The sequence below is a fragment of the Neovison vison genome, chromosome 2 (genome assembly GCF_020171115.1).
Source record: "Neovison vison isolate M4711 chromosome 2, ASM_NN_V1, whole genome shotgun sequence".
Lineage (NCBI taxonomy): Eukaryota > Metazoa > Chordata > Mammalia > Carnivora > Mustelidae > Neogale > Neogale vison.
This window is the reverse complement of record NC_058092.1, coordinates 219,383,941-219,404,733: the sequence shown is the minus strand read 5'-3', so window position 1 is coordinate 219,404,733 and position 20,793 is coordinate 219,383,941.

The window sequence follows — 20,793 nt, the reverse complement described above, 5'->3', positions numbered from 1 at the left end:
ACGGATTGCATAGAGCACTGGGTGTGGTGAAAAAATAATGAATACTATTATGCTGAAAATAAATAAATTAATTTAAAAAAAGATACACTACAAAGCTATAATAATTAAAACATATGGTACTGACAAAGAAACAGACACACTGATTGATGAAACAGAATAGGGAGCTCAGAAATAAACCCACACTTTTACAAGTCAATAAATCTACAATAGAGGAGGCAAAAATATACAATGGGGGAAAAGCAGTTTATTTAAAATTTATGTTGGGAAAACTGGATAACGACATGCAAATGAATGAAACCAGACCACTTTCTTATATAATACATAAAGATTAACTCAAAATAAAGACCCAGATGTGAGATCTGAAACTATAAAACTCCTCAAAGAAAACTCAGATCATAATCTCTCATACATTGATTGGCCTTAGCAACATTTTTCTAGATGTGTCTTGCCAGATAAGAGAACAAAATAAATAATAAACTACTGGAACCATACCAAAATAAAAGGTTTTTCACTGTGAAGGAAACATCAACAAATTGAAAAGGCAAACTACAGAACAGGAGAAGATATTTGCAAGTGGTTAATCTGATAAGGGGTTAATATCCAAAATACATAAAGAATTTATACAACTCAACACATACACACACACACACACACACACACACACACACACACACACAAATCCAGCTTAGAAAAGGACAGATGAACTGAATAGACATTTTCCAGAAATAACAAAAAAGTAGCAGAGGCACAATGACTTAAAGAGAAAATGAATAAAACATAAAAATAAATAAACACACTTTAAGTAATCTACAAACAAGGCTCCTGACATGTTTCAATTTAAACAATGCCTAGGACTACCTACTTGTTACTTCCCAGGGACTAAGACTTTATTGACATAGCTAGCTAGCCCTTTCATTGAGACACCAAAACAGTGGGAAAGTTACTAAGAACTTTGTGAAATACACCCTAAAAATATTTTATTCATTTAGCAAATAGGTTCTTAGAAATATCCTTTCATGAGTTAGCCATAGTCTGTAAGGAACTGGAGGAATGTAGAAAAATAATACAGCCAAAAGACAGAACGTGCTCAAATGGCTGTCAGAAAGTGTTACAACCTAAATTTATTTCTGCCTTCTAAAAGGTGTGTAGAAAACAACAGCTTTCAGAATAAAAATGAAAAATCTCCAGATAAAGGGCTGTTAAGGAAAGGTTTGATTGCAGTGATGCGATTGCTTGAAAGCATGAATTTGAGAGCCTCTATCTATAATTTACTAAACTATTAAGTAATGTACTATATGTCATCTGTCATATACATGATATTGTAAATATTTCATGACTTTAAAATTTTACTCTAAGTATATGTGTTTGTATACAGCTTAATAATGTTCCAAAGGAGAGAAAAACAAACAAAGTGCCCTTCACTCAGTAACTAATTCTATTCCTCATCAAGATTAAGCTCTCATGACACTATGATAGCCTGTGTCTTGGTCCTCTGACTTCCCAGTGCCATAAAAAAATGGCATAACGTTCATGGAACAAATTAGCTTTGCATTTTTTTATTATTAAAAAATACAACCGTTATTTTAAGTAGATTAGTTGTAAAAACTCTGGACTCAGTCAAATAAAGAATCATATCCAACAAATCACATTCAACATATCCAAACTAATTCAAGCAAGTGTTATGTCCTCTTACTCCCTCATTGAAGCCTTCTATGTTCCCAGCTGTGCATAATCCTTCAGAATGTCACCTGGGGTCTCCTGGCCTTAAAACAATCCAGGTAAGATTGCAGATGTGGCCTATCAAGAAGAGAGTCGAGGATTACACTGGAAAGGTTAGAGAAGGCCCGAAGATTAATGGCCCTGAAAGCCAAAATAAAGATCTGCCTTTTATTCTGTAGTCCAAGGAGAACTTAGCCAGATATACTGTCACATGAAGTCTTTGCCTTATCCCTAGATACCAAAGCTAATGGGAGCACTTTGTTCGGGGGCAGGGTTCCAGGGAGATAAAACCCAAGCACTTTCAAAGCCCCTTTACAGCATCTCTCAGTTGGTAAGTAACAATTCAAGTGAATGGGAGAGCAGAATTTGTAACAGTGTAAAGGCAAGGAGTCACACACATAGTGTGGCCGCCTGGGAAGAACCACATTCTCTATAGACAGGAAAATGTGTGAGAGACAGGCTTTCTCTATTGGTTGACTCTTCACACCATCCTTGACAAGGGTCAGAAAAGCATGAAGGAGGTTACAGGTTAGACCTTCATCATCAGAGCCTCCTTGGTGTTTATCCTATGCCTCCACCTACAGTGCTGAACCTGTGATTCAGTTCCCTTCTTTTTAAGTTTCTTTTTTTTTTTTTTTTTTTTTTTAACAGACAGAGATGACAAGTAGGCAGAGAGGCAAGCAGAGAGAGAGGAGGAAGCAGGGTCCCCGCCAAGTGGAGAGCCCGATACGGGGCTCGATCCCAGGACCCTTGGGATCATGACCTGAGCTGAAGGCAGAGGTCCCAACCCACTGAGCCACCCAGGTGTCCCCCTTCTTTCTATAAGAAGGTTTCATAACATATTGGTGGGATTCAGAGAGATCACCCTTGCAGCTCACCTAGCCGATTAGCTCAGCATTCTGTACACAACACATTTAATTCTTAGAAAGAATGTCCAATTGCTGGTTAGCATTTCAGCATGAATAGTTTTCGCTGATTCTTGGAAGTAGCCGCCACAAGTGTCCTTCAAAATTGAAAAGTCTATAGAGGGAGTGTAGCTATTGGACTAATGATAAATTTGTGTTGGCCAGAAGCTTTCTTTATTCACTCAAATTTATCACTGACTGCTTATGACAGCATAGTGTGTGATGACTCTTAGGATACCAGGAACCTTGCTCTGGAAATCTGTACTCACTTCCCATACATTGATGAGTTACATCTGGTATATGGGGGGTTTACGATCTTCCTGTCATCTTTAATGTAATGACTAAAAATCTGTATGGATGGAAATGCCCTGTTACCTGCACTTGAACACAGCCTCCTCAGAGAGAGTTAGAGTCAGCGCCTTCTTGGAAATGACTGTATATTTTTTGCCTGAAAGATTTTGACCTTTCATTTCAGCTATTTGAGGAAAGGCTGATACGGGGCCCCCTCTGGGCTGTGTTCATCCCAAGGATACAAGCTTGAGTCACTCAGCAGCTTGCCAGGATGGAGATGGGGGAGAACACATCACGGATATTTCAGTCAGGCAACTGAGGTCCTGATGGTGGAGCCCAGTGAGCTTCCACAGTTAAAACTCAAAACAGGGGTGGGGGTCCTGGAGTGGCTCAGTCAGTTGAGCATCTCACTCTTGGTTTCCTCTCAGGTCATGATCTCAGGGTCCTGGGATCTAGCCCTGCATTGGACTCTGCGCTCAGGGAGAAGTCTTATTCTCCTCCCTCCCCCTTCTCTCTGTTCCTCCCCCTCTCATGCTCTCTTTCTCTTAATAAAATCTTTTAAAAATGCTCAAAATAGGGAATTGAAATAAGATGCATGGTACAGAAAAAATAGACATCCAAAATATAATGGTTCAAGCAAAATTAATAGTTCATGTTTACATAACAGAAAAAATGAGCAACAAAATAGGTTAGTGGTGAAAACCTTCTCCACAGTCCCTGAAGGGCCCCAAATGTAGAAGCGCTACCATTTTCAACACGTGGCTGTCACAATTCTCTTTGTGGTTGTCTGGATTCCCACCAGCCACAGGAGGGCAGGCATATAGAGGACTTTCAGAGGCTACTTTATTTCAGAAGCTAGGTCTAAAATGTCTTCCACATTCTACTCTCCAGAACTCCGTCAAATGACCACATCCCATTAAAAAAAAAAAAAAAAAAGAAGAAGAAGAAGAAAGAAGAAAGAAAAAGGATTTGAAATAGAATTTTGTGCTCAAGCAGATAAAAAGAACTTGTATTATGGTAAGTGCTTCTCATAAAGTAAGCAAACAATGGTCTTTTCCAGGAAGGCTGTTTTCTCCATACTGGGAGACAGAGACTATAGCTGGAGCTTGCATTTAAAATAATTACCACTGTGTAACTTAAAATGAGTTACTTGACCTTCCTGGGCCTCTGTTTTCTCACCTACAAGAGAGCGATGAATACAAGCCTGAGCATACTATTACTGCAACAAGTAAATGGGAATCTAGTGCTGTCGGGTGCTTAAGACTCTTAATAAATAGCATCTATTATTAGAGGCCCATGGGCACAGAGTCTTGTTTCAATCTTGGGAAAAAAATATTTACTCATAATCTGCTCAAAATTGTCTATTACTTTATCCTCTCTGCAAGCTAAACACATATATCCTAGTTGGAATAAGTTCTTAAACAGAATTCGGTTTACATATCTTTTCTTTCCCCACCCTCAAGGAAAAATTCATCTCCACTGAGGAACTTCTAAGCATGTGCATTCATTTGTACCCTGCAATTCAGAAGAAGTGAACCTTTTAGAAATATTAAATCAGAATTTAAAGGTATCGGGCGCCTGGGTGGCTCAGTGGGTTGGGCCGCTGCCTTCGGCTCAGGTCATGATCTCAGGGTCCTGGGATTGAGTCCCGCATCGGGCTCTCTGCTCGGCGGGGAGCCTGCTTCCTCCTCTCTCTCTCTGCCTGCCTCTCTGTGTACTTGTGATCTCTCTCTGTCAAATAAATAAATAAAATCTTTACAAAAAAAAAAAAAAAGAATTTAAAGGTATCAACGTCTACATTCAGGGTTGCCCTATTGTATTAACAGAAAAGGATATTGCACACTTTGGTCTGCTTTTAGAGCAATGAACAGGTCTAAAGTTTATGAAAGGTTCTTATTAAACCAAAAAATTTGGGAAATGGCAATATATTTGCTTCCTTTTTCCATTCCTTTAAATCAAAGAAACTTCACAATTAGTGGTTACTAGAAAATGTGATCATTATCACTGTGTAAATCAAGATCCTTCAGAGAAATGGCAAAAATGAGGTATTTATTTTGAGATTTAAGGAACTGGCTCATGGGATTATGGGGCTGGCAAACAAGGGTTCCAAGAGAGCTGACGGTTTCGTTCTAGTCTGAGTATAAAGGCCCACGAGCCAGGGTGTAGTCTAAAAACGGACTCCAGACCCAGAGGAACTGATGTTTTAGTTTGAGTACAAGGGCAGAAAAAAAATCTGACATCCCAATTTTAAGGCAGGTGGGCAGGAAGAACTCTCTGGTACAGGAGGGATGCTAAATCTTCTTGTTCTATTTAAAACTTCCACTAATTTGATGAGGTTCTCCCACATGAAGGAGGACAATCAACTTTATTCAGCCTACCTATTAAATATTCATCTAAAAAGGAAAAAAAAAAGAAAAAAATCTCATGGAAACACTCAGGATAAGGTTTGACCAAATAGCTGGGAAATTTGTGGAGCCATCAAGGTAACCAAAATTTTTTTTTTTTTTTGAAGATTGTACTTTTTATATGAGTGAAGATAACAAGATAACAGGGGGAGGGAGGTAGAGGGAGAAACAGATTTCCTGCTGAACAAGGAGTTAGACAGGAGGCTTGATGCCAGGACCTTGAGATCATGACCTTAGCAGAAAGCAGACGCTTAACCAACTGAGCCACCCAGGCTCCCAGCCACCAAAATTAATTATTAATATCACCACCACTACCATCATAATAGTAATAGAATACTATTAAAGCAAACCTTCCAAGAGACTTATTGGTAGTATCTATCTATTTATTGGTAAGTGAGAAAGTAGTAAGAATGCCCTCTCTTAGGAGTACGTGACTTTTTTTTTTTTCCGCCAGAAATTCTCTATGTATATGGCTTAAATATCAGTGTTGTATAAATGTCCCCTGGTTTGTTTATGGATACAGAGCTTAGGAAGGTCAAATGCACGCTAATGTCAGCTCATCTCTTACAGGAAAGGTCGACGACACCAGGAAAAAGAAAGAAAACTTGTTTAATATTTTTTTTCCTCAAATGTCAATTACACTTATTTTAGTCCATCCCATTTCCTCTACTGGACTAATTGATACGACTTGGCAAAAGACAAACCATCTAGACCTGACTGCCATTACTCTGCTTTAAAATGTGATAGGAGACAAATTAAACAAGTTACTATTTCCCATGCACTTATTTCTAGGTCTATTTTTTATGAAGGATATATTGATGGTTTATTATATGCCAAGCCCTTCTCTAGTGCTGAGGACAAACAGGACAGCCAGGAGAGATGGAATTTCTGTTTTCATATAACTTACATTATAATCAACCAGATGCAATAGTTTTTTGTTACTCAGCAATATTGTGTGAACATACTCATCCCCATCCTGAGTTCTGTATTTCTGTATGTTTGTGTGGTTTACAACCATTCTTTAAGTGTCCAAATCAAATACTACTGATGTCTTAGAATTCTTGGGATGACATAGCAATACACCATTAGACTTCTTAAACAACAGAAGCCCATTTCTTAAATTAAAAAAATACATATATACACACACACATATATGTGTATATATGTATAAATGTGTATGTACGTATATATGTGTATACACATATATATGTGTGTATATATATATAATTTCTCACACTTCTGGAACATACAAAATCCAAGATCACAGTGACAGCAAGGTAGAGAACATAATCCTGGGGTCTCTTTTCTTGACCATCACCATGTTTTGAGTTCCCATAGCCCTTTCTTTGTGAATGCACGGGGAGAGAGAGCAAATTCCAAGCTGTCTTATCTTATAAAGTCAGTAATCCCATCATGAGAGTCCCCCTTAATAACTTTATCTAACCTAAAATACTTTCCAAATCTCCCCCCCAAATACCATCACACTTGGGACTAGATATTTAACATTTGAATGGAGGGTGGGGTATAAACAGTTAGAGAGTAATAACTTCATCAAGTGTTTCCTGATGCCTCTGCAAAAAAATTAGGGACCTATTTCGCAAAACATCTTTTTTTGCAAATTTGCAAAACTTTGCAAAACACCTTTCTTAAAAAACACTTAAAACACTCTTCCTTACCAGAGAGACAGTACATTTATCACAGATAGGTTTATAACAAATCATTATTTCTGATTACTATACTGAGCCCCCAGGGCTCATGCATGTTAGTTACTCCACCAATATTTACTAAATAAATGAGTTCAAAAACAATCTCAGTAGGTCCATATTTAGATTAGGAATTCCAGGTCTTCCATCCAGAATTGCAGAAAACATCACCACATGGGTATAAGCATCACACATTATTTCTCAAAATAAGCAGGCTTTCATTATTTCTACTCGAACTGCAATGTTTTCATTGACTTTCAAGTATCAAAAATACACTGGACTCTTCTCCACTTTTTCCTACTGAGTATGTATAAAGAATCTTAGACCTAAAATAAACCTCAGTAGTTCCAAAACCTAAACATCTATGACCAGACACCATCCTCCAGAGATTATTCAAATTATTTTGCTAAAACCTAGGCAACAGTTTTTAAAAAACACTTAGCAAGTGATTCTAATATATACCAGGTTTGGGAATCAAGAATTTAGAGCAATTTTCTTGTATTATACATTTGAGAAAACTCATTATCCATTACAGCGAAGAAACTCAAGGCCAGAGATGTCAAGTGATTTGTAGGGTAGAGGATTGTTATCCAAATGATTTCAGTATAACTGACCAAGTTTCCTGCTTTATATTACATTTGACCAAATCATGCATTCTTTCTACTTACATTCCTGAGTCACAACATATCAGCCAATACTTATCAAAGCCCTACCACGCATACATTCATCACCTCCCAATAGAACCAATGCGTGTTCTCCTGAACTTGCTGTAAGGCTTTCATTAAACACGAATATTCTTTGATTTGGTTTGAGGAACAGTATTTGTTTCCATGACAAAATTTAACGCCATCTCACAGCGCAGCCTCAGCCACTGGTCCAGACTCTAAACAAATGGGCCATAATCCCAGTCCTAGAGTTACCACATGGAAAATCTCTACAAGGACAAACGTGTACTGGATTTTCTTTTTCTCAGGGTTGTTGTGAAGATTAAATAATAGAATACACGTAAAATCTTAAGCATAATACTTAGAATGCATTTTTATCATTGTTCAACAGTAACGATTGCTGTATCACTATAAGCTACTTTTACTTTTTCTATGATGATGATCAGTGATGTGTTGCAATTCTGATATTATGTACCTACATTGTTGACAAAATGAGGAAGATGATCACTTCTACTTAAAGTCTTTGAGGAACTATACTAGGGACCTTGAATTTAGATTTCACTTAATTTTTACATTTAATGAATGAAGTATGCTCTATTATCTGCAGTGTGCTGATGAAAAACACTGTAGCCTGGAGACATTCAGATGCCCAGTATCACCTAACTCCTGTCATCAATCTGCTTGTTATAAGCATCGAACTATGCATCCTTATCTTTATAGGTTTTTTTTTTCCATACTAGACTCTCATTTTGTTACAATATTTAGCAAAATAAGCCAGATTAAACGCACAGGGATCTAATTGTTAATCTAAAGCTAAGGCTATCATTTAGGTCGTGATAGATTGCACCACCAACATTTTCAAAGTCAGTATGACCATCAGCAACAATCATGGTCTACAGCTATATGAATACATATTAACATTTATACTAACCTATCTGAGTCTACTAGGCTGCCATAACCTAAATTATGGACACTGGATGGCTTAAACAATAACTTATTCCTCACAGTTAAGGAGTCTGGAAAGTCCAAGTTGAAAGAGCCAGGACATTTGATGTGTGCTAAGGATCCTCTTCCTGGTTGGCACTGGGCTGCCTTCTTCTCTTTCCTTAAATAGCTAAGATACCATCTCTCTTGTGTCTTTTCTTGTAAGTGCACTAATCTCATTCCAGAGGGCTCTAACTTTATGCCATGGCTAAGCTCATAAAGGCCCCATCTCTAATACCATCATGTTGGGGATTAGGACTTCACTGTCTGAATTTGTGGGGGTAATGAGACATAGACACTCAGCTCATAGCATAAAACCTGTGTGTAAACAAGATCGGCCTCACGTCTCTTTACCTCCAACCATGGTGACCTTAACTACTTGCACTGCCCGCTTTCCTCCTCTGGCTACATGCGTATTTCTGACTTAGGGCTCAATTCAAGTGCCCACTTTGAAGTGGGTCACATACACTTGATTTTTTCCATTGAATTCCTATTTCAAACGTGGTCTGAACCACACATTCATGAGGCTTATTTATGTGTCTTCTGTTCAGTCTGCTTTGGTTGAAAGTCGCTATCACTGAAAATCTCTTAAGTGAGGAGAATGTAACGAAAGAACAAACAGAGGCACCTGGAACCGAAAGATGGGTCACAGAGCTGGGAGGGCCTTGGTAGGAACTTGGATCAGGATCTGGAAGACATCAGGAATCTTGAACACTCCTTTCTTTTAGCTCATCTCTGCCTAAATGAACTAGGAAGACCTGCTTTTAGTTGTATTGAACTTTTCAGTGATGATGGAGGACAGTTTGCCACTAAATCAGGAGGATTGGGCCAGATTTCTTAAATTTGTTAAGTACAGCTCATCTATGTCACTGTTTCTTGTGGTCACCACCTTGACATCCGTGCACATAAACTGTTTATTTTCATTGCTTCATGGCTTTAAATTCAGTGTGGCAAAGCTGCTGATGTAAGGTTGATGGTGGCTCAATGGATTAAGCCTCTGCCTTTGGCTCAGGTCATGATCTCAGTCAGGGTCCTGGGATCGAGCCCTGCATTGGGCTCTCTGTTCGGCAGGGAGCCTGCCTCCCCCCAATTCTCTGCCCGCCTCTCTGCCTGCTTGTGATCTTTCTCTCTGTCAAATAAATAAATAAAATCTTAAAAAAAAATAAAATAAATTTTTAAAAAATCCAATTTTAAGTAAATAAACCTACATGCAATCACTTTTGTGGCCTACCTGCAATCACTCTATATAAAGAGGTCTCTTTATATAGAGAGACTACTAGCCAAACTGAAGGAGAGAAAGGAGAGGGAGAGAGGCATTTATGAGAGAAATACGACACATTTTCTTCCCTTCCATTTCACAAGTTTTCATTGAATTTCTATTATATATGAGAAGGCACAGTGCAGAATGCTTTGTGGGAGACAGGGAGATAAATGACACAGAGTCCTGTCTAAGAGCTCACAATCTAATACAGAAAAGATACATGAGCCTAAGTAATCCTAATTCATGGCAGGCTGTAAAGTGTGCTTGGATGTAAGGAAGAAGGCCAGACTAACCCTGCAGGCAAAGATAATCTTGCTGCTCCGGGAAGGAGAGAAACTTTTCACTGGACACTGCAGAACATAGAATTGAAGATCATCTTGAAATTGAAAGTACTTCTCCCCAGTCCCCCCCACTCTCCCCCCACCCAAAGCAAGTCTAGTAAAACCCTCAAGGGCTAAGATCATATACTCATTACATGCATGTAAACAGTTGTATTAAGTGCTTATATGAAGTTTTGTCGTACGCACATTTGTCACGGCAGACAGAGTTTTAACAATATTCTTAAGGCATTTCACTAGTAACAAATGGGACTATAAAGTAATGAAACTGAGTTTTTAAGCCTATATGCCTGAATCTATACATTTATGTTATGACTTTTGTTATTTAATCCATAAAACGGGAGTGCGATTCTTGGTGTTTAGAGGTTGCATATTATGTAAAGCCCTTAGATTTAGGTCTGGCTGAATAAACAGGTCTTAGTAAAATATACCTGCAAATACACTTTCTTTATAGAGCACCACATTCCTGGGCCCTAATGGCAGATACAGTTTAAGAAGTTCCACTAACAGAACAAAGCACATTTATTTTTGTTATTTTCCTTCATGCTTCTGCCTGGCACCCCTGGTATATCCTGTCCTCATCATGGAAATCTCCCCATCAACCATCTTCTACCTACTTTCAATACTGTTTATACAGTGTACCTCCCTTTCCTAATTTTATCAGCTTTTTTTCAAAATTGTTTTGTTGTTGTCTGTTTGTTTAGTTTTTTGAGGGTTTTTTTTTTTTTTTTTTTTACTTGTAGGACTGGCCCTGTCCTCTGGGATGAACGTAATATTTCTTAGCAATTAATTTCAAGATTGCAATCCCAATCTCTAAATGAAACTCAGAATTTGGCATCTATCATTTCCCTATTCCAATATCAAACCCCTTACATATAATGTTTGACAGTCTCTAGACTGAGAAACATCTGAAGAAATCATGAAGCCCTTTAAATGTGTATGTCATAGTTGAGACATCATTACTAAGAACCGTATAAGCTGTTAATAGTCTGAGAATGCAGGGGTTGAGTGTGGGGCCCTACAGAGAAACAGGTAATTTCATTTTGGATTTTATTTTTAGTTGTCATAAATAAGACTCCAGCCTATACTGAAAAACTAGAAACAAAAAGACAAAATATGCTCCAAAACTTCCATCCAAAAGCCAGGTTTCCAGGTTTGTCTTTGTAAATCTATATTAAAAATCTTTTATTTTTTTTTAAATTATAAAAATTTTTAACATAGGTTATTCACTTCGGGTCCGTAAATACCCACCAGCCATTGTACCTGATGTACTTTCTCCTAAGAACTGTAGGCCTGGAGATAGCCCCGCTATTACTGGATAGGAGGTTAGGAGTGGGGGTAGGAGAGTAAGGATCAACCTGTGTGCTGAGCCCTTAGGTATTTTTATATTTCTTGAGTATTAAGTAGTACTTATTTGTTGGAGTAATGGATAATTTACGAAATCAGTGACTGTGACAGGCTTCCCATTTTGGAAATGTTCAATCAGTCTAGAGTAGAAAGGGAAAAGTTGGAAGCTTCTCATATTTTTCAGAAATAGGCAAATTACTGAAAATGAATAAGAAATGAGGAAAAGTTGAGTCCCAGTTTGCTGGGAAAATGCCACTGAACCAATGAATGCTGTTTCTCATGGGATCATTGGCAGGGTGTGTACAATGGTGATAAGCAAATGGATGTTGTTAGCTGTGCCCAGAGTGGAAATGGGGCAAACCAGTAGTACCAAGACAAGGTCTGTGATAGTTCAACTGTGCCAACCCAAACCAACCAGCCCCTACCACTCCACAACCATCTTAAATAAATTCATGATCTAAGCCAAAACAATGTCCTTCATGTCAAATATGGTTTCAAAGTAAGTTTTTTTTTAGCCTCTATTTAGAAACAGATTTGCCCCATATAGAAAGTCAATGACTTTTACTGTTTCTAACCACAATTATAAAATTATCAGGACACCTGGGCGTCTCAGTCAGTTAAGTGTCTGCCTTCAGCTCAGGTCTTGATCCCAGAGTCCTGGGATCGAGTCTCGCACACGGCTCCTCACTCTGGGCAGCCTGCTTCTCTCTCTGCCAGCTGCTCCCCCTGCTTGTGCACATGTTCACTCTCTCCCTTTCTCTGACAAATAAATAAAATCTAAAAAAAAAAAAAAAATTACCAGAGCATCCAAAGTAAGAACATGGAGCCTGAACGAGAGACTGCACCCTCTAACCAGCCTTAGAAACATGTTAAAAAGTCTGCTCTGATGAGTTAATTATGGCCCAAATTTATCTCCCTGATAAATTTGCCCTAAATCAATCTGGACCTGACAATGATAATAGTTTGCTTACAAATTGACCATCCTTCATTATTTTAGCTCTGGCTTAGCTTGCATATCAGAGCAGATCAGAGCAAGTTGGCTGGTTTTCCTTTCAAATAGGAGAGGAGAATGAGATAAATTACCAAATGAAACCAGGAATCAAAGTTCATTTAGCATAAACGCCCAATTCAATAGTGGAACCCATGGTAAGTTAGTGTATTTTTGCCTAATTACATTTGATTATTGTGATATTAATGCCATGATCACAGCTGTTGCAATGTCCTATTGAGGAGACATTCCTCCCCTTGAAACATGTGACTTGGAATTAAGACTATCAAAGATGATTTATTTCGAGCTCACATTTGAGAAAGGGGTAATTGGTTTGGTTCCCTTCCATTAAAGAAGTCAAAGCATTGTGACAGAACGCAGACATTTCCAACTGGAGAGAAGGAATCTTATGGAAAGAACAGTGAGTGTGACCCCACGGTTTATGGTGAAATAGCTAACATGATCTAGAAACTGAAGTTGCATAAATAAACAGTATTAAAACTATTGAATGCTGCCATGCTTTTGCGCTGTTTTGTTTTCCCCTCCCCCTAAGGATGTCCTCCTCTCTCCCCACATTTTCCTAGTGAATTTGTCAACTTCTTTTAAATTTCAGCTCAAGCATTATCTTAGAAGTAATAGACTCTTGATTTCTGCATGTAGAGACTTGGCTGTAAACATCCTCAATAATAATTACAAACTCTAGCGTTTACTTGAACCCTGCATGTAAAATGGTATCATGATAGTGGGAACTATATATCTCATTTGATTTTAGTTATCTGTCCACATATCTGAATGTCTTATTAGATGCTAGTTTCTTACATACAAGAAGTTGCTCAAACTTATATGAGCAATATACAGTACAGTGATAACATAGTATTTAATATTGCATAAACATGTTTCTATCAGACTAAAAGAGGTGCTTGTGTCCCCCATCTCTCAGATATGTTGTTAGGATCTAATAAAATGATATTTGTGAAAGCATTGTGTCAATTCTAACATGCTATATAAATGTCATAAATTATAATCTCCCAACTGGAAAAATTAAATCTATATGAAAAATCACATGGCCTCTTGTGAAATCATTATGAAATCTATGTCAAGAGAACTCTTTCTTTCTGATTTTGTCTCTACTATTATAAAATATATCAATAAATGTGAACATGGGATCTTGTTTGTTTCTTCACAATAATATAGGAAAACATAAGGCAGCAAGAAAAACAGAGAAGGACCTTGTTTTTAGGAAAGTCCCTACCACTGAAGCCCTAGAGCCAGGACACCCATGGGTCATTTTGTCTTATTACCATTTCAAGCCTCAGAGGCTTGGGACAGCCTTAATCTTTATTATGTTCCACATGAATACACAGGTAAAGAAAGGACCAGTATATATCATCAAAAAGAAAAGAGATGAAATCCTCAAGATGCATATAAATGATGAATCCAGTCTTAACACAGCTCTTCCTGGGACTGACCCAAATTTGTCACAATGCCAATCACCAAATATTTACCAAAACAATTTATTTCTGGCTTTACTTCTGTCATTTGTTGTAGATATATCTGGTAGGATTAGATATGGAAATAGAAGGAACACTCTCCTTTGGTGAATACAAGCTCTCTGAGGGGAAAGATGACAGGATTATTTTATTTATTTATTTATTTATTTATTTAAAGATTTTATTTACTTATTTGACAGACAGAGATCACAAGTAGGCAGAGAGGCAGGCAGAGAGAGAGGAGGAAGCAGGCTCCTGGCTGAGCAGAGAGCCCGATGTGGGGCTTGATCCCAGGACCTTGGGATCATGACCTGAGCTGAAGCAGAGGCTTTAACCCACTGAGCCACCCAGGTGCCCCAATGACAGGATTATTTAATTGTGTCAGTAAGTTTTATACCCTAGACTAGAACTTGGTACACAGTTGGAAATTGATAAATATTTTCGAGTAAAAATGAGTGAATACCATTATGAGTGGTACATTTAGTAAGAAACCCAACTCTATATTTTTAGGGTGGGGGAAGAAGTATTGTAGGAGGCTAAGAAAGGGAATGGGAAGTAAAGGAGATCTGACTCTTATAAGAGAACCAGGCATCATTAATCCAGAGACCAATTTCTTCCAGTAAAGAGCTGGAACAGACGGGATCAGGGAGACTCCTCTCTCCAGAGTCTGCCCAGTAACTGTGGTACTGGGTCACAAGATGGGATAGGGAGGGAGACAAACCATAAGTGACTCTTAATCTCACGAAACAAACTGTGGGTTGCTGGGGGGAGGGGGGTTGGGAGAAGGGGGGTAGGGTTATGGACATTGGGGAGGGTATGTGCTTTTGGGTAAATTGGAAGGGGAGATGAACCATGACAGACTATGGACTCTGAAAAACAATCTGAGGGGTTTGAAGTGGCGGGGGGGTGGGAGGTTGGGGTACCAGGTGGTGGGTATTATAGAGGGCACAGCTTGCATGGAGCACTGGGTGTGGTGAAAAAATAATGAATACTGTTTTTCTGAAAATAAATAAATTGAAAAAAAAAAAAAAAAAAAAAAAAAAGGACCAGAAGTTACAGAAGGTAGAATTCTGCTCTGGCTCTTTGATTACTTATGAACATGACTTGAGTTTTCTAAGTTCCACTTTCCTAATCTCCAAACCTATAAGGCAGCAAGAAGCTCACTCAGTGATTATCAAACATTACTCCCTGGTACATCGTTTATGGCAAGAAATAACCAAGGTCAATGTCTGTGGGTTTATGACACAGATTTAAGTTAACTATGGCAAAGAATAGAGTTCCTTTGACATATTAACTTTTAATTATCTAATTAAGGTAAATTGTTTCTTGAACATTGTAATAAATCAGGGTTGAATTTAAAATAATCTTACATACAAAATGTCTAAAAACACACGCATCCTCCTGGAGGCTGAAAGAACAGCCTTTTCTAGCTCACCACTGGGTAGGGAAGCTCAGGGCCACCATCATCTTTCCAAGTCTCTTCTAGATCCTAAATCTCATGATTTTTCTTAATTTAAATCAGATAACTCCTATTTTTCCTTCAAACCCACTTTTTCTTTCTTTTTTTTTTTTAAATATTTTATTTATTTATTAGAGAGAGAGAGGGAGAGAGAGCAAGCACAGGCAGACAGAATGGCAGGCAAAGGCAGAGGGAGAAGCAGGCTCCCCGCCAAGCAAGGAGTCCGATGTGGGACTCGATCCCAGGACGCCGGGATCATGACCTGAGCCGAAGGCAGCGACTTAACCAACTGAGCCACCCAGGGTCCCTTTTTCTTCCCCTGTCTTGATATTCTAGCCTAAACATTTTTATTTTCAGAGTTAAGTTACTAATATACTGGAATTATTCAAATTACTTTAGTAGTTCCATATGCAAAAATTCATCCTGCATTAATAAAATCCCTTTCCTTCTGGCCACACTGCCTCCAAATGCCTCACCTTAGGACCAAACATTACTCTAAAATGTTAAATAAAAGATATTTTCTTCACATGTTTTCTTTTTCAAAAATTATACAATTACTTTATCTCAATATTCATACCAGCTGGTCTATTCTCTACAGTAAGTTGTTAGGAAAAGAACAACTATGGACTGAATTGCTATTCCTTATTTTAATTCTCTTGGTCATGCTAATTATAGTTCATAATATCTTTTTTTTTCAGTAAACTTTTTTCCATTGTTTAAGTAACTCTTGAAAGCTGAGGATTAAACAGTATTTGACAATAGATATCATGTTGATATTGTAAAGTTCTAGTATTATGTAGTACCAATAGTGCATTCTAGGATTAGAGTTGCTAGAAATAATTAGCATTCTTTATTCCAGCCTCCAAATTTAAGGGTGGCCTGGATTACTTATAGAGGCCAAGCAAAAAGGCTCCAATGTTTGAAGCCATTGAGGCAACTCTTGTCCCCATAGAAGTCACAGAGAACTTGAAATCAGAATAACCATATGATTCCTGGGGCACGAAGTTTTAAGGTACAGCCTCAGAAAACCAATATCCCCCAAATATTGTTTTTTTTTTTTTTAAAAAGGTAAAAATCCTAGGTGAAATAGCAAAGATGGTTCTCTGGGGCATTGCATGTGACAACTTAATTTTGCAGAAAAGGAAGTGCTAATAACAGAAACCAACCCTTGTCAACATACTGTCTTCAGTGAATCTCAAGGGAAACTTATATCTTTGTCCTTTAACCTTGGCTAACTATATATTTTCATCACTGCATGTCAGATTAAGACACAATGAAACAAGACCCCAAAACAACTGTCATTAGTTAATATAGTATTTGTTCATATTGATAAATCAGTGATTGTCCATTGTCTTTAACTACATGTTAGAGTATTCCTTGATGGCAAGAAAGAATGAATAAAAATAATTTCTTGCTATAAGATAAAATGTAAAAACTGGATACCTTCACATACACTTACTCCTCAAACCACTACAACACTTTATTAAAAATGATTACAAGGAAGTGAAAAAATACTTCCAGAGTAGGGCACTGAGAACATGGAAAACTTATCCCTTAGAAAAACAATAACAACACTGGAAAAAGTAGGAAAAAACATGCCTTTCTGAAACTGGAAATTAACTAAATGCTTTCAACAATCTGGGGAGGTTGTTTTTTTTTTTTTTTTTCAGCATAACAGTATTCATTATTTTTGCACCACACCCAGTGCTCCATGCAATCCATGCCCTCTATAATACCCACCACCTGGTACCCCAACCTCCCACCCCCAACCCCTTCAAAACCCTCAGATTGTTTTTCAGAGTCCATAGTCACTCATGGTTCACCTCCCCTTCCAATTTCCCCCAACTCCTTTCTCCTAACTTATCCAAGAAAAATGACTGAGTTACATTTTCAACAAAAAGTTACAAGACATGTAAAGAAACAGGAAACACAAAATACCATTTATTTTTCATAAGAAAAAAAATCAGTTGATAGAAAGTATTCCTGAAGATGTTCATAAATTGGACTTACTAAACAAAATCTTTAAACTAACCAAAGAATTCAATGAAGACATGTCTAAAGAACTAAAGGAAGGCATGAGAATGAGATTTCACTAAGTAGAAAATATTTTAAGAGTTTATTTATTTGAGAGAGAAAGAGAAAGAGAGAGCAAGCATGAGAAGGGTCAGAGGGCAGAGGGAGAGGAAGAGGGAGAAGCAGACTCCCTGCTGAGCAGGAAACTTGACTTTGGCCTCCAACCCAGGACCCTGAGATCATGACCTGAGCTGAAGACAGATGCTTAATGAACAGAGCCATCCAGACACACCAACAGAAAATATTAATAAGTATATTAATATTATTTTAAAAATCCAATAAATTCCAGAATGTAAAATATAATAACTAAGATTTTAGAAAATAGACCAAATTTGAGATGGTACACCACAAATAGAAAGGAAAAAAATAAAACAGACTTAGAATACTATCAGAGTATGAGAGTCTTAGAAGGAGAAAAGAGACAAAAGGGAATAAAGAATATTTGGATAAATGCTTAAAACCGTCTAACTCTCAAGAAAAACAATCTTCAAAATCAAGACGATCAATAGACTTCAAGTAGGAAAACTCAAATGAAACCATACCTAGAGATACTGTAATCAAAAGGTCAGACGAAAAGGACAAAAAGAATCTTGAAAGCAGTAATACATACATTCAATTCATTATGTGCTAGAGATTCTCAATGAGGTTAACAGCTGGCTTGTTAGAAACCATGGAGGTAGAAAAACAGTGGGAGGATATTTTCAAAGAACTGAAAGAAAATCATTATAAACTAAGAATTTTATATACAAGAATATCTTTTAAGAATGAGTGAGAAATGGAGATATTTCCAGATAACATGGAGAAATAAAGATCTTTGGTAAAAGTAAGTAAATATCAGTAAATAAACATCACGAATGTATCTGTTTGTCTCAGATACATTCATTATTTAAAATATAGCTGAATACAGGAAAAGTTATAATACTGTATTGATATAACTTACAAAGATGTAATATGTGGGATAGTAATAAGACAAAGGAGGAAGAGAATAAAACTGTATTGGAGAGAAAAGTTTTTGTACACAACTGAAACTAAATTGGTAGCATTCCAAATAAACTGTTTTAAGAAGTTAATTGCAATTTCTAAGACAAATGTTAATTTAAAACAAACATGGTAAAGAAGAAACAAAGGAATTAAAATGGTCCACTAGAAAATATGTACTTAATATAAACAAGACAATAAAAAGGAAAAGATGCACAGAAAACAAAAAGCAAAATGGCAGAAATAATTCCAGCCATATCCAACATAACATTAAATTTGAATGGATTAAATATTACAATCAAAAAGCAGAGATTATTTTTAAAAATTCCAACAATATGCTATACAAAAGAAATCCACTTTAGATTTGGAGAAAAAAGTGCATTGAAAGATGGAAAATCAAAAAAATATATATGTACACATAAAATGTAAACAGCAACTTTAAGAGACCTGGAGTAGCTAAAATAATGTCATACAGAGTAAACCTTCAGGGAGGAAAAAATGTTTCTAGAAACAAGGAATACATTTCATAATGACAAAAAGAGCCCATCTATCAGTAAGACAACAATATAAGCAGATACATACCTAATTGTGCCTTAAAATAAACAGAGCAAAAATTACTGACTTGAATTGAGAAATAAAAATTTAGTAATAATGGTTTGAGATATCAATACCTCCTTCCCATAACTGACAAAGAACACCAGCAAGGAATTAGGAGACTTGAACAACACTCTTAACGTATAAGACTGAACAAATCTGTAGAAAAATCATCCAATTATAGAAGAATGACTATTTTTCTTAATGGCACATAAAGCATTTTCCAGACTAGAGAATATATAATGAATAGAGAATTCATATAATATAGGTTTTCTGACCACAATGAAGTTAGAAATCAGTAACACATATTTAGAATAGCCACAAGTATGTGGAAGTTATATATACCCCTGAGTATATATAATATATGAGCCCGAATGGGTCAAGGAATAAAGTAAAAAGAAATTTTAAGAATACTTCAGGACAAATGAAAATGAAGACACAACATACCAAAACTTTTGAGATACTCTGACATCACTGCTCAGAGGCAAACTGATAGCTATAAAACTATTTTTTAAAAAGATTTTATTTATTTGACAGAGACACACAGAGAGAGGGAACACAAGCAAGGGGAGTGGGAGAGGGATAAGCAGGCTTCCCGCTGAGCAGGGAGCCTGATGTGGGGCTGGATTCCAGGGTCCTGGTATCATGACTTCAGCTGAAGCAGATGCCCAGCAACTGAGCCAACTAGGCACCTATAATGTTAATTTTTTAAAAAGGTAGTATTTGAGAGAGACTTCTACCTTCAACTACTAGGAAGAGAAAATTAATCCCAGAAAGAAATAAAAGGAGAGAAAGAATTCTGACTAGAACAGAAATAAATGAAATGCAGTATTTCTTCACACACATTCTTTTTAGAGACAGAAGCTTTCTAAACGATTCTAGTGTATACCCAGCATAAAGAACAATCGGCTATATCAGACTGATTTCATGAATAAGATCAATGCTATCCATTCAAAGTCCGTAGACTGAGAAAAGGGTAAAGAGAACCCAGAAGACTACTATATTACGCCATTAACGATCCATTAATATAAAAATGAGGTTTATCCACTGTTTCAAGGTGAACAAATGTGGACCCTTGTTCCTCTCGGTATGTTTGCATAATTCCACCCTGCGGGGACCTCATGCCCCTTCTTATGAAGAATAAAATCTCCCATGGACTCCAAATAATGATTCAGAAAGTCAGAGAGTTGGGAACTCAGAACAATTTCTTTGTTCATCTCTCACATGCTCTCAAGAAGTTACAGTTTCTATATGAAACAATGGAGCATGGGGTTTGGTGCATAAACAATGAATCTTGGAACACTGAAAAAATAAAATTAAATTAAAAAGAAAAAAAGAAACATTAGATGATGAAAGCAGGGCTCTCTTCTAGGTGAGCCTGGATAACTTATCTTCTCTTACAGATTGCCCTGTTTGTAAATTCACATTGCCTCACATTCTCTTGAATTAGAATATATTTTTTAATGTCAACTGGTAAGTTTTTTTCTGAAGCAAAAATACATTGCCGGCTTCATGACGGTACACATTGGGACATTAACTTCATGTCCGTGGGCTAGTCTCATCTCCAAGTAGAAGTGTATGTCAGAGCAAAAT